We start from the raw sequence: 14,609 nt of genomic DNA on the forward strand, positions 1-14,609 counted from the left end.
GGATGCATGTTGAATGTATTTTTTCTAAGTGAAATAAATCAGACCTAACAGTCTACATTATATGATTCAATTTTTTGTCATTTTGGAAAAGGCAAAATTGTAAAAACAGGAGATATTAGTGGTTGCCAGTGGTTGTAATGGTAGAAGACTTTACTACAAAAGGGCAGCACAAAAATATTTGAGGTGATAAAATAGTTTTGTGTGGTACTGTGAGGGTAATTATAGAACCATAAGTGGTGTAAAACCTCATAAATCTGGACATAAAGGACAGTACATTTTAATGTCTGCAAATTTTAGAAAGTTAACCAGGATTTGGGGAAAATCAAAGATGAAATGCAGATTGCAACAATGATTCTAACTGCATTATAAATAACTGACATAACACATTGAAGAAGTTGGGAAAGAAAAGGGGTGGATCTAGAAACTTTGGAAAACTGTTTTCACTGAATACTGTAAGGCTAATGATGAAGAGAATAATCTAAAAAAAACTGAACTCTAGGTAATAAGTTCTGAAACTACTTCACCACACCATAACAAATGTAGACACCTATAATGAGAAACAGGTGTACCACTGTTGGGCAAATAAGTTACAAATAAGCAGAGACATTTGCACAGGAAAGGCATTAAAGCTGAGAGTTAAATGAAGAACATGATCCCATTTACAATAGCAACAAAAAATAGAATACCTAGGAATATAGCTACCTAAGGAGGTGGAACATTCTACAAGGAAAACTACAAAACACTGCTGAAGGAAATCATAGGTGACACAAAACAATTAATCATTCCATGCTTATGGATTGGAAGGGTCAATATTATTATAATGGCCAAATTGCCTAAAGCAATTTACAGATTCAATGCTATTTGTATTAAACTACATATGTCATTTTCAAAGACTTAGAAAAAATTATTCTAAAATTCATATGAAACCAAAAAAGAATCTGAATAGTCGAAGCAAATTCTAAGCTGAAGGAATAAAGCTGGAGGCATCACATTACCCGACTTCAAGCTATACTAAAAGGCTACAGTAACTGAAACAACCTAGTAGAGGTCCAAAAACAGACACATAGACCAGTGGAACAGAATACAGAACACAGAAATAAAGCTTCACACCTACAGCCTTCTGATCTTCCCCAAAGTTGATAAAAATAAGCAGTGAGGAAAGAACTCTCTATTCAGTAAGTGGTGCTGGGAGAGCTAGCTAGCCATACGCAAAAGAATGAAACTGGACTCCTACCTAGCACCGTATACAAAAATTACCTCTAAATGAATTAAAGATTTAAATGTAAGATTTCAAACTATAAGAATCCTACGAGAAAACCTAGGAAATTCCCTTCTCAATATTGGCCTTGGCAAATAATTTTTGGCTAAGTCCCCAAAAGGAATTGCAACAAAACCAAAAATTGACAAGTTGGACCTAATAAACTAAAAAGCTTCTGCACAGCAAAATAAACTATCAACAGAGTAAACAGACACCCTACAGAATGGAAGAAAATATTTGCAAACTATGCATCTGACAAAGGTCTAATATCTGGAACCCATAAGGAATTTAAACAATTCAACCAGCAAAAAGCAAATAACCCCATTAAAAAGGGACAAATGACACAAGCAGATACTTCTCAAAAGAAGATATACAAGCAGTCAACAAACAAATGAAAAAATGTTACATGTCACTTATCATCAGAGACATGCAATGAAATACCATCTCACATCAGTCAGAATAGCTATTATTAAAAAACAAAACAAAACAAAACAAAAACTAATGCTGGGCCAGGCTGCAGAGAACAGGGAGTGCTTATACACTATTGGTGGAAATGTAAATCGTTTCACCCACTGTGGAAAACAGTTTGGAAATTTCTCAAAGAACCTAAAACAGAATGGTCATTCAACCCAGCAATTTCATTACTGGGTACATATCCAAAAGAAAATAAATCATTCTACTAAAATGACATATGCACTCATACATTCATCACGGCGCTATTCACAATAGTAAAGACATGGAATCCACTTAGGTGCCCATCAGTGGTGGATTGGATAAAGAAAATGTGGTCCCTATGCACCATGGAATACTATGTAGCATTATAAAGAATGAAACTATGTCTTTGCAGGAACTTGGATGGAGCTGGAGGCCATTATCCTAGGCAAACTTAATGCAGGAACAGAAAACCAAATACTGCATGTTCTCATTCATAAGTGGAAGCTAAACATTGGGTAACGATGGCAACATAACGATGGCAACAATAAACACTAAGGACTACTAGATAGGAGTGGTGGGGAAGGGTTGAAAAATGAACTGTTGGGTACTTTGCTTACTATCTGGGTAGCAGAATGAATCATACTCCAACCTCAGTATCACACAGTATATCCATGTAACCAGCATGCACGTGTAGCCCGTAAATCTAAAATAAAGGTTGAAATTATAAAGAAAAATAAACAGACAAGAAATACTATGTGAACTTATTTTATATATGCACATATGTTCATACATATGCTTATGTACACATATATTTGCATAGAAATACACACAGAGATATAGAAAAAATATATGCTTGTGCGTGCATGATTACTATATATGTACAATGTTTGTGTATGCACAAAGGAAGAGATAGATGTATATACATGGTTAGTACAAGCACACACATGTGTATAAATATATCTCCTAGTTATATTTACTAAAAGGGTCTAGAAGCAATAGTATTTCAGTAGCAATGAATGCACTAATCTATTTAGATCTTGGTTTCTATAATCCATTTTCCAATTTTTTATAAAGTGGGCCCCTTGGAGAAATAGTTGATTTCAAGACTGTGGCAGACAAATTACCAGATGCTCCTGGAGTATCTTATAATTCTACTTAGTAAGAAAGTGCTGCAAAACCAAAAATATTAGGGCATGTCAAAGGGATATAGGAGTAGATATGAAAGAGCTCCCATTGGCCAAAGCTAAAACAATTAGAAAAATTAAATAAATAACCCAATTATTAAATTATTACCCAGATAAAATAAACATCTATGAGTCCCTATTGAGATAAATGAATATTGATTAAATAAATGGACTGGGGTGAAGATACAACTCTTTAATATCATTGTACAATATAAATGTAGAGGGAATAAAGGAAATAGAAAAATCACCATTAAAACATTATTGTAATAACTGATTCAAGCAAGTTTCAAAGATGTATGATAAAATTAGTGGACAAAGTTTAATGAGAAACTGGATATTTTCATAATCTCAAAGTATCTTCCCCTCTGCCAATATTTATTAAATACAAAAAAGTTAGCTTACAGTAGAGTGATCTAGTAGATATCACCTTAACCAAGTGATCAAAGTTAACATCCCAGGAGTAAGACATACGAACATAATGTGCCCCGGTATGATAGAGTGCAAAGGGTACATGACCGCTGTGACATTCTTGCCAAAAATCCATAAATTCAATCTCATCATGAGATAGCCTCACACAAACCCAAATTGGGGGACATTCTGCAAAATACCTGACCTGTATTCTTCAAAAGGTGCCAAGAACATGAAAGACAAGGAAGTACTTAGGAGAATCATCACAGATTAAAAGAGACAAAGGAAACATGACAACTAAGTGCAATGACGTTCTGGGTTAGATCGTTAACAGAAAACAGACACTAGTGAAAATTCTCATAAAATTCAAATAAAGTTGGTAATAGTTAATAGGATGATACCAATATTAAGTTCTTGGTTTTCATAATTGTATGATAGTTACATAAGATGTTAACATTGCAGGAAACCTGGATAAGGTTTTACATAAACTCTCTATACCATCTTTGCAACTCTTCTGTAAATCTAAAATTATTTAGAAATAAAAAATGTTTTCAAAAGCCTTCTTAGATCCTGTCATTTTTTTGTGTCTTTACAATTTTGTGGCGTGTTTAAGAACTAGAGGTTTATCCATGTGACAAAAGTTCTCATCTATAGATGAAAGGGCAAGTTATTCTCAAGTTGGCCATACTTTTCTCTTTCTTTCTAATATTTCTTTTATTTCTCATCAGTTTATAATCTCTGAAAAAAAATCCAGTTGTAGGTAAATCAAACAAAATTATTCTTATCATTATGTATTGTATTTATTCTATTTTTAAAATTTTGTATTACTATATATTTTTTCTAGTGCTATTCTTGGAACCTATGGCACTTGATAGATACATTTTTCTAACCAAGGTTATAAGGGTATTTAAAAAAGAGGAAAAAGACAGCTGCAGTTACTCATTTACTAATTTTTAATGTAATTAAGTTAGTCAGATTGATAATACTATGTGCTGAATTTAGGTTGTGTTGTGAATCAGTTTGCCCATCTGTAAAATGAGAGAGTGGGATTAGATAAACTCTGTGGTGACTTCAGTCTTTAACCGTCTGTGAAACTTTACATGTGAATGCTATTGGAAGAGGTTACACTGATTTATGTTGTTTAATTTATTTGAATTTAAGGCCTCTTAAACTTGACATGTCATTTTGAACATTTGCAAATGATTTTGAGTCAAGAGCTTTGGAGACATCCTCATCAGATGGTTGAACCTATTATTCATAGCCTTCCTGTTTAAGTTATTGGCCCCATGGGTCCAGACATATTTTGTTTATCATCAATGATGACACTACCATTTTCCTACAAGTCTGTTGCCATGCAGCTATTTCAAGGACATATTCTGGAGCCAGCCTGTCTTTGGCTTACTGTTTTACACACCATCTGGAAACTTCAGCTGGTACAGAAGTTTAACCCTTGCTATTTAAAAATAAGTCTCCATTTAGGCTATATGACTACCTCCACTATCAAGCAAATATCCTTATTAGAAATTCCCCTCCTAGAAGGAGAAGGGATATAGAATGGATACTTAAACAGCCCTATGTGATCCTTTATCTAAAATATTCTTCTAGAGGCAAAAAATATACAGTTTTGACAATAATGAAGAATTGGTTTTTGAAGGACTCCTGTAATGCTCCAGCTGAAAAGTTCATTTTAAATGTGAAAAAGTAACTAGTCAGCAAAAACAAAAAAAATACATAAATGGTTTTCTTTTTGAATTGGCTAGAAGAGGAGCATAAAAAAGAAGAAGAAAAAGAACCTGGCACTATATGTAAACTCTATGATTAAAAATAATAAAATCACAAGTATTGGACACTGATGAAATGTTCTGTAGGCAGTGCCTAAATTTGCATTCACATACTTCCTTTTCCAAGCTGTGTGGTATTGGACAATTTGGTCAATATCTCTAAAACATACACTTCCTCATCTGTAAAGTGAGGAAAAGTAAAATACTTGGCTCAATGGCTGTTATAAAAATTAAGTAAGTTCTTTCACCTTAAGCCTTTAACACAATTGTAGGAAACTAAATATTAACTCTCATTATAGTTGTGATGCCAATTCTGATGATAAATAATGAGAATGCTATCAAGCCATTGGCAGGATGGTAGTCACTGGCTTGGTAGCATCCATTTATTAATATGTAGTCTTTGAGGTAGTTACTGTCTTGCTTTTGTAGAGGTAGTATACTGTCACTTTTTCACCTTCTTCACAATTTGAATAGCAACTATTTCAAGTAATTTATCTGCTTAAGAAAATTACTAAAACAATTCAAATCATACCTCTAAGAGACAACAATAAGTGGACACAAATGAGACATAAGTCTGTCTCTCAGTTTGTGTGTGTGTGTGTGTGCCATTCTGAATGCACTAGAGTAAGAAAAGTGTATTAACTTTGGTAGTTAGTAAGGTATCTGTATTATTATATTGATACAAAATATAGCTTCTAAAACCAGAGGTATCTAATTATTTAGCTGATACATTGTTTATCAAAGCTACTGATCCAATAAAAGGAGAGTGCACTTCTGACTTCCCTGGTATACTTGGACATCTATTCATATCTCACTCACTCAGGACAGCCCTGCAGTGCACATCTGGCACTTAATAGGCACTGGTTACCTCTATGCTAGAGGCAAAACTTCTAAATCATGCATTCATTGTTTAGATTGTTGGAATTGTGCCTTGCTCTTGCTTTTTGGTCATATTGATAGCCCTGCTTTTGCATTTGAGATTTGATTCTGTCTCCATGGGCTTATTGTTTGTGGTAAAAAGAAGGCAGCTCCCTTGCTTAGAAACTTCAGGGATCAATCTTGATTGTTTGAAATGTTTGCTTAAAACCTACTTGCTTAATCAGGCTTTTAGCTGATTGCTCTACAGTTTAATGTTTGCTTTATGCAGTTTTAGAGGGTACTGTAATAAAGCACTCTATGAATTGCTACTGAAATGTACATTACTATCCAGGGGACTTATTTTATTTGGTCGTATTCTCATATCTGCATTGGAGCACAGTAGAAAGCATTTAAGGCATTTCTCTTCAAATCACCAAGAAGTTAAGAAACATATGAGGTTCCAAGTGGATTTTCTGAAAGAATTCATTAGAGGTGCTTGGAAATTATAGTTTATTTTCTCTCATAGCTCCACTTAGGTTATAACTTTAAAATCCATTAACAATCATCTTGAGGGATATGCTGATATATCTATGAAAAAGAATCAAAAAATGGCAAAACAACCAACAAACCAACCACAGGTTAATATGTGTGATATTCACTTATGAGAGAAGTACTCTAAAATTTAATTTAAAAAGGTGATTGTCATTCTCAGTCCTCCTCTGTAACAATGAGCAAAATAATTGATCCAGGAATATACTATATAATTTCTTGAAGTCATCTATTCATATATAAGGGGTTAAAGTTGTTTAATCAAATATTTAAATTAACAAATTCAATTATATATAATTTGCATATGTCCAAAGTACATGCAATATTATATCACTTAAATTTAGTGAATAATTTTTTCTTGATGTTCCATGAAGTCAGGGGTTTTGTCTAATGTATTCATTGCTGTTATCTACAGTATCCAGAACAATCCCTGGCACATAGAAGTTGCACAATAAAGATCTCTTTTATACATAAATGATCTAGTATTTAAGGTCTATAAAGGTTTGCTTCTTGCTGTAAACCTACAGTTACCACAAAATCTGGCCACAGTAAGTGCTCCACAAACCTGGGCCACCTTTGAGTCAGCCCACCTGGATACTCCTGCACAGTACAGATCTCCAAGTGGTAGTTGACTTGACACAGCTAATTAATTCTAATGTAGATTTGTCAGACTTTATACAATTAGTTTTTTTAAAAATATATTTTTATTTTCAAGATGATGATACATCTAACAGACAAAATAAATTACTGTGACAAGAAAAAGCCCAGGTTTACTGAAGAATCAAGCAAACTCTTATCCAATAACACTCAGGTACTGTTAAAAGAAAAAATATGCTTGATCATAGTATATACTATGAGTCCTCAAATAATTTTATTTTCTCTTTGAAAAATGTTACAATAATGTTTAGCTTTATATTCTATCCATACTCTTCTCATGACAGATTGGTATCTTTTATTTTAAATACACTGAAAGTATTTGCCATGTGAATGCTGCCCCATTGGATCTCACCATATATAATTATTGTTTTTTTAATATTTCTGTCTACAAAGCATTCCTCAAATCTGTATTTTTCTTTGTATTTCACTTTTTATTGACCAGTTTATGCCCTGCTTCCCTAGACTAATAATGACAGAATAGAGACTCAATTTAGTGTGTTTGACCCTAGAGCACACACTCTTATCCAGTGGTACAAAACTGTAATTTTCTCTTCTGTGGATCCTTCTCTAATACTTTAACTTGCACTATGGAAACATTTTGTAACTCTACTAGTAATTATAACATAAGTTTGTTAGTTATCATTTATCTTTCTCTGCAAATTATAGTCATCACAGTATAACTTTTGATATAACACCTAGCTCGTGATAAGCAATAGCTATCTTTTTTGATAAATCAATTAGTTCATTATTTAAGGCTATATTCAATTAATAGAAATCAGAAAACACTATAGATATGTTTCACAAAGATTTAAATAAAATAAATTTTTCTGAATAGTGATAACTAATCATAATGAAAAACTGAGGAGCACAATTAGCTTTCTATATGTTTCCCATTTTCTAAAAATTGGCCTTATAATTTTAGCATGTTCACTCAAAAGAAAAATAAAACAAAATTCTGTAAAAACCCTGTTAGTTCTAGAACGGAAATATAACTCAGATGATCGATATTCATTTAATGCAGTGAATTCAATGTTATGAATGATTTTAATAAATTGAAAGATCATAGACGGCTTCTGATGGTGTTTTGACTTACTTGTTACTCAGATTGGTTAAAAAATATGGATATATGACAAGTACATAAGAACCATAATTTTACTGATATACCTACAATATCTTGAGGATTCAAGGAAGTAGGAAGAAGGAATTTCATAGAATTTATTAGAGTCTAATGTGCTTGTGAAAAAAAGTCTTCATGTAAAAGTTTTAGATAGATTAGAAGAAAAAATGATCTTTGGGTGATGACTATTCTAGGTGAAAGACAGACATATTAATATCTGACTCCAAGATAAATTTTAAATACATATGCATAAATAGGAATCACTTATTTATTTATTTTAAAAGCAATGATCTTCAGCTAGATGCTGAGGGCAGAAACATTTATGAGGGAGCGTATTTGAGACAGCTACACCCAGGTAAAAATCCTTACCATCTCTTTACTGCAAAGTCTTAATTTGATGAGCGGCAAATGGGAGCTCCTACAAGTCAGATGGCAGTGGTTCTCTGTTCATTACATTGTTGGCTAAGGAGTCTCTTCCAGTATTGACTTTCCTCACCAACAATTCATTCCTCTCTTCACTTGGAATGTACTCCAGGCATTTTTAACCAAATCTAAGAGTTCAGAAAAAATTTCTCTTCTTCCTTTCTCCTCAGTGTACAGGAGGCAAACAGCCCAGAAATTTCCAGTCTCCCATATTCAGGAAGCAGCTTTACAAGCAGTCTAGTATACCTGGTGACCTCTACTGTGACACAGTAGTCAGTCTCCAGCCCAGAATAGATTAGAATACCAAAATTCTGTCCCTTGCCTCTTGAGGAAGACCTTTATGTTCAATAGGGAGCCAAGATCTTCTCCATATCAAGAATAAAGGTATCTCAGTATATTTACACTATAAATGCTTGAAAAATATTATTACATAATAATGCCAATTTAGATGACATTTTGACTTGTCTTAATTCAGCATTATATATACTTCATCAGTGCACTCAGTTAATTTAAGGTGACCAATTCAGTTTATTTATGGTGACCAATATGGTTGTCTACTAAATATAAATGAGTCACAAGTTCTTTTTTTTTTCTGCAGTTTAGTCTGAATCCTCTAATATTTTACCACTTAAATTATGTCCTCTGTGGAGCATCAGCCTCACCTGGAGTTTGTTGAAAATGTATAATCTCATTTTCACCCTAGTATAGGTGATTTGTGTGAGCGTTAAAAGTTGAAGATGCCCTGTTCTAGGTAGGGCTTCTCTAATTATTTGTGCTGAATGACCAGTTTGCTTTCTCCATGAGACCCTGACCCAACCATTAGTAACTGATATTTTTGCAAAATACCATAAAAATAAATTTCTAGAGAAATTGACAAAAGTATTAAAATCATATTTTAAAGTGCCAAGCCATTTCATGTATTTGTGTACTACGTTTAGTTATCTTTCTTTCCCTCATAGTAAGTATGACTAAATATGAAAAAGAATAATCATCTGACAAAATAAACTCACATATAATGAATAATATAATAAATAAAAGAAACATAAATAACATTGAACATAACACACTATCCATGGAGTGTTTCCATATGCCAAGTATTCACTGTGCTATATACTTTTACATATTATGTCATTTGAACCTCACAATTCTTTGAGACTAGATTTAATTCACCCACCCAGTTTATAGATAAGCAGCCTGAAGTTTAGGTTAAACACTTTACCCAAGGTCACACAACTAGAAAGTTATGGATCCTACGTTTTAATCAAAATTCTAACTGGCTTGAGAGCCTAAAACTTTTGCCTTTCCTGTTGCCTCAATATAATCTTTCCAAAGAAGAGACATTCAGATAACACATTTATGTTGTATTGTTCCTAAAAATCTCAAGTGTTAACAAGAAAGTCAGCAGAATTTTGCCACATCAATTCTTTCCGTACAGACTCTGTGCTCATTTTAGTTATTGTCACTGTAATGCAGCTGATTGCAGGGAACTTCTTAGGCAGAAATAAAACCACTGATTTGGTGGGGGTGGGAGAGAGGGAGGGTGTATGGTGGAGAGACGATGGTCCATTAATTTTGTGGATAAACACTACAATTTATTATTCAAAGCAATAAAAATCTTATCTTGAGCTTTCATAATAATGTTATTGCCAAAAATAGTTCCCTAGAGAGGATAAATATGTAAAAACAGAATTTGGGATGATAATAAACAATTTGGGAGGGAGCTATTTGACTAAATATGCATGCTTTCAGCCAAAAATTACACAAAAGTTATTAACAGATCCCACACAATATATTTCTGCCTTAACATTGGGATGAAATAGGCTTCTGATATCTTTAAGATGAGAACTGGTTTGAATTATTTTAACTTATATTCTGATATCATTTGAGAAGAGGTGCTCTCTAGTGAGGGTTATACAGGCAGCTCTTCCATTGCTGCTCTTTCCTTAGTGGCCTGGCTCATAAACACCTTCATCCAGACCTGAGAATTGGACTAATTTCTATAATGGACCAATTCCACTCTCAGCAACAGCCCTGGTAAGAGGCGTAATCGGAAGCTGAGGCAGTCTGAGACACAATTGTTTTGTACAACCTTGATTCTGGTCATACAATACAATTGCTGCCTCACAATAGCATATATAACTATCACTAAGGTCTATTTTTACATATAGCTCACTTTATTTTTCTTCCACACTGCTTTCTCTTGTAGGAAAGAAAATATTACACAGCATTCAGTGTGTTTTATATACATTAGTCAGACTTGGCAATAATTAAATTAGAAATGCAACACATTAATCCAGCATTATATTATGATCAATTCAAAGATGTTCTGGTTCAAAGAATATTGTGCTACTTTGACCAATGAGTACAGAACATGGATGAGATGCTGCAATTTTTTACATAAACTTTCTAGGTAATGAAACTTTATACGATTGCTGGTGTTAGTCAACAAAGGAAGGGTGAAAGCTGAGGATAATCGGTTAAATGCCTTAAAATTTATAAAAGTTTTAACAGAAGGTAATTCAGAAGAAATTTAGTTTTAACCCCTTTCAGTTTACAGGTTTGGAAACAAATGCAGAAAGACGAAATCATCGGTGATCAAGTTAGACCAGTATTATTTCTTCTTGATGGATTTTCAATATTTATATTGACAACAACAAAAGTTTAATTAGAACCACATTGTACTCGGTTAGGAAGCTTGGTTGTAGTTGGGGAGAACATAGAATTTATTCTGGCCATGTGAAGTATCCAGGGTTTTGTTTCTTCTTTTTTGTTTAATTCTCTGTCTTAATCAGTTGGGCTACTATAACAAAAATACCATAGACCAGGTGGCTTAAACAACAGAAATTTATTTCTCAGAGTTATGGAAGTTGGGAGGTCCAAGATTACGGTGTGATGAAGGTGCTGGCAGATCCAGTGCCTGGTGAGGGTCCATGTCCTGGCTTGCCATCTTCTTCCTTTATCCTTACATGGCAGAGAGCAGAATGACAGAAAACATGCTCCCTGTGTCTTTTTATAAGAGCACCAATCCCATTCATAAGGGCTCTACCATCATGATCTCACAAAGGCCCCACCTCCTAATATCATCATATTGTGAGTTAGAATTGCAACATACAAATTTTGGGAGGACATAAGCAATTGGTCGATAGCATTCTCTTTTGTTTAAAAACTCCTCTTTCAATATTATCTTAGAGGCAGACTGTTTGTTCCTCTATACAGAGACATCACTATTTTGAGGTCTTCTTTTTTATGTTTCTTTTATGCACATGTCTGCTACAGCCAGTACTTGAGGCTATTTCTTAATGGAAGCATCCTACTGTAAATCATCTCAAAGCAGAAAAGTCATGAGACACTGCAAAATCCCCAAAATTTGAGATGTATTTTTAAAAATGGTCCTGAAGGCATCACAAGAAGCTGTGGTTTATGGTTAGGAAACAACTGTTTCAGAATAGAAGAAATTAGCAATTGAGAACACTAAAGAATGTATATAGACACTACATGGAGCCATGGGAATAGTTCTGACCTAGCCTTGAGTCCTCTACTCACTAGTGATATTAACAAATATTGCTTGAAATCACTGGTCCTTAGGTTTCTCACCTCCACAAAGAAGAGATTGAATTGGAAAGTATCTAAGATCCCTTGCTCTAAAATTCTGATTTCGGTTTCCGGGTTTTCTCTTCTGCAATTTTATACATTGAAGAGGACTTGGAAGCAAATTAATTATTTTTAGGTCACTGGCTCCCATCAGATTCTTGGAACAGTTAAAAAAAAAACTGGTGCTAGAAAGGTAAGCATACAGTTTTTTTTTTTTTCTCAAAATATAACCAAATACAATCATGAGTAAACATATGTTTTAAACCATATTTGGGAGGAAAAGTAAGACAGCTGCCTTGTTCTGTGAAACTTTTTTACAGGGATATCTCAAAGGATGGCTAGATTGTTGTTTTCAATCTAGAATTTAAGAGCAAAAAAATACTGGAGTCTACACAAATACTATCCCAAAACTTTAAAAAGAAACAAACATGGTTTGAAAAATGGAACTTGGTTTATTCAGTACCAAAAATAATACAAAGAATGATGGAAGCAATTAACATTTCTTCTCTTCCAATTAGAGTTTGCCTTAATGTCACATCCAGGACAGCTGTGGTCACGTGGCTTCATTGTGTAAGATCTATAATTCAACCAGAGACAATGATTACCTGCATTTTAGTGTTTGGCCATCTACAACCCCTTCATCACCATAACACTGAGTGGAGGTTATTATTATTTTTTTATTTTTATTTTTATTTTTTTGAGACAAAGTTTCTCTCTGTCACTCAGGCTGGAGTTTAGTGGCACAATCTTGGCTAACTGCAAGCTCCGCCTCCCAGGTTCCCGCCATTCTGCTGCCTCAGCCTCCCGAGTAGCTGAGATTACAGGCACCATCCGCCACACCCGGCTAATTTGTTTGTAATTTTGGTAGAGACGAGGTTTCACCGTGTTGGCCAAGATGGTCTCGATCTCCTGACCTCGTGATCTGCCTGCCTCGGCCTCCCAAAGTGCTGGGATTACAGGCGTGAGCCTCTGCGCCCGGCCAAGTGGAGGTTATTATTAACCTATTTAACAGATATAAAAAGAAGAGATTAGGGAATTTTATAAATGTTCCCAGTGTCAAATAGAATATAAGCAATGGTACAAAATGTTGAGTCTTCATATTCTAACTCCAGATCCTGGTATATGTGCCCTACATTTCCTATACATTAATACTCACTTATACACTGAATAACAAGAGTAAAACCAACTGTCTGGGCTAAGTAGGGTGAAAACGTTCTTGCCCTTAGAGCACCAGGGTTGTCTGGTTTTATTCCTAGCATGTGGACTAGAAAGGCAATACATACTATAATGGCAGGAGATAAAATAACTTGTGGCACTGTGCTTTTGGAGCAAAATGGAATTATAGAACAGAACCCAGCCATGAAGCATTTTATTACATGGTCACAAGTGTCACTATCTGTAGGGCACCATGAGTACACTCTATTTTAACCGTCTTTGGCACAGGGGTATGCGCCAAAATATCTTTTAAAAATATAAAGTATATTTTTACCAATCACATTTATATTCTTCCTTATTCAAGCTTTTGTTTATGTAAGTCTATTTCTGAAACAAGAGTCTTGATGATAATTTAAGTGAATGAATTAATTAAAATTTAAGATGGCACTTTTTTTTTAGTAAAGAGGAGTTTAGAATCTATTCCAAATTTATTAGATCCATAAACTCGCATTTACAGAATATATTGAAATGCATTCTGATTATATATATAAAATAATTTTATACTTTGGAATGAGGAACATGAACTATAATTGGTTTAGCCTACTAGCTTGAAACTTATAAGCCCCTTTCTTCTTTGTACATAATCAATATAGAAATATATTCATTTAATTTTTATTAGAAACTGGAGTTAGCTTTCAATCAATATCAATATTCTTTCAGTGCATCCTGTTTTATAAAATAATTTTTCTAGTGGCATCAGAGAATTAGCCATATATAAACAGCAATTATGGTATTTATCACACAGGTGTGGCTCTTTATAGATTACAAAATGTCACAAACTACGTGATCTCATTGATATCCAACAACTAGCCAAGGAGTTGTTATTTTTCATTCAAATATGGAGTTTCAAAACAAAACAAAAAACAAACATCTAACACCAATAATACAAAACACTTTGACTCAAAGTTTCACATAATTTCTGGCCTTCATACATTTGGAAAGCCTCAGAAAGAACACCTGAAACCATGGCTTCTATGCCCAAAGCTAGTATTTTCTGTCTCCTTCTTAAGAATCAGCTTCTTGGAGATTATGTCTTGGTATTTGTGATACCATATCTATGATATTTTTGGAACCAAAATGATTAAATTCTTTTTATGCCTTTCAATTATTCCTAAGCTATGGTTTCTTCATGT

The sequence above is a fragment of the Pongo abelii genome, chromosome 5, assembly GCF_028885655.2.
Source record: "Pongo abelii isolate AG06213 chromosome 5, NHGRI_mPonAbe1-v2.0_pri, whole genome shotgun sequence".
In the NCBI taxonomy this organism is placed as follows: domain Eukaryota; kingdom Metazoa; phylum Chordata; class Mammalia; order Primates; family Hominidae; genus Pongo; species Pongo abelii.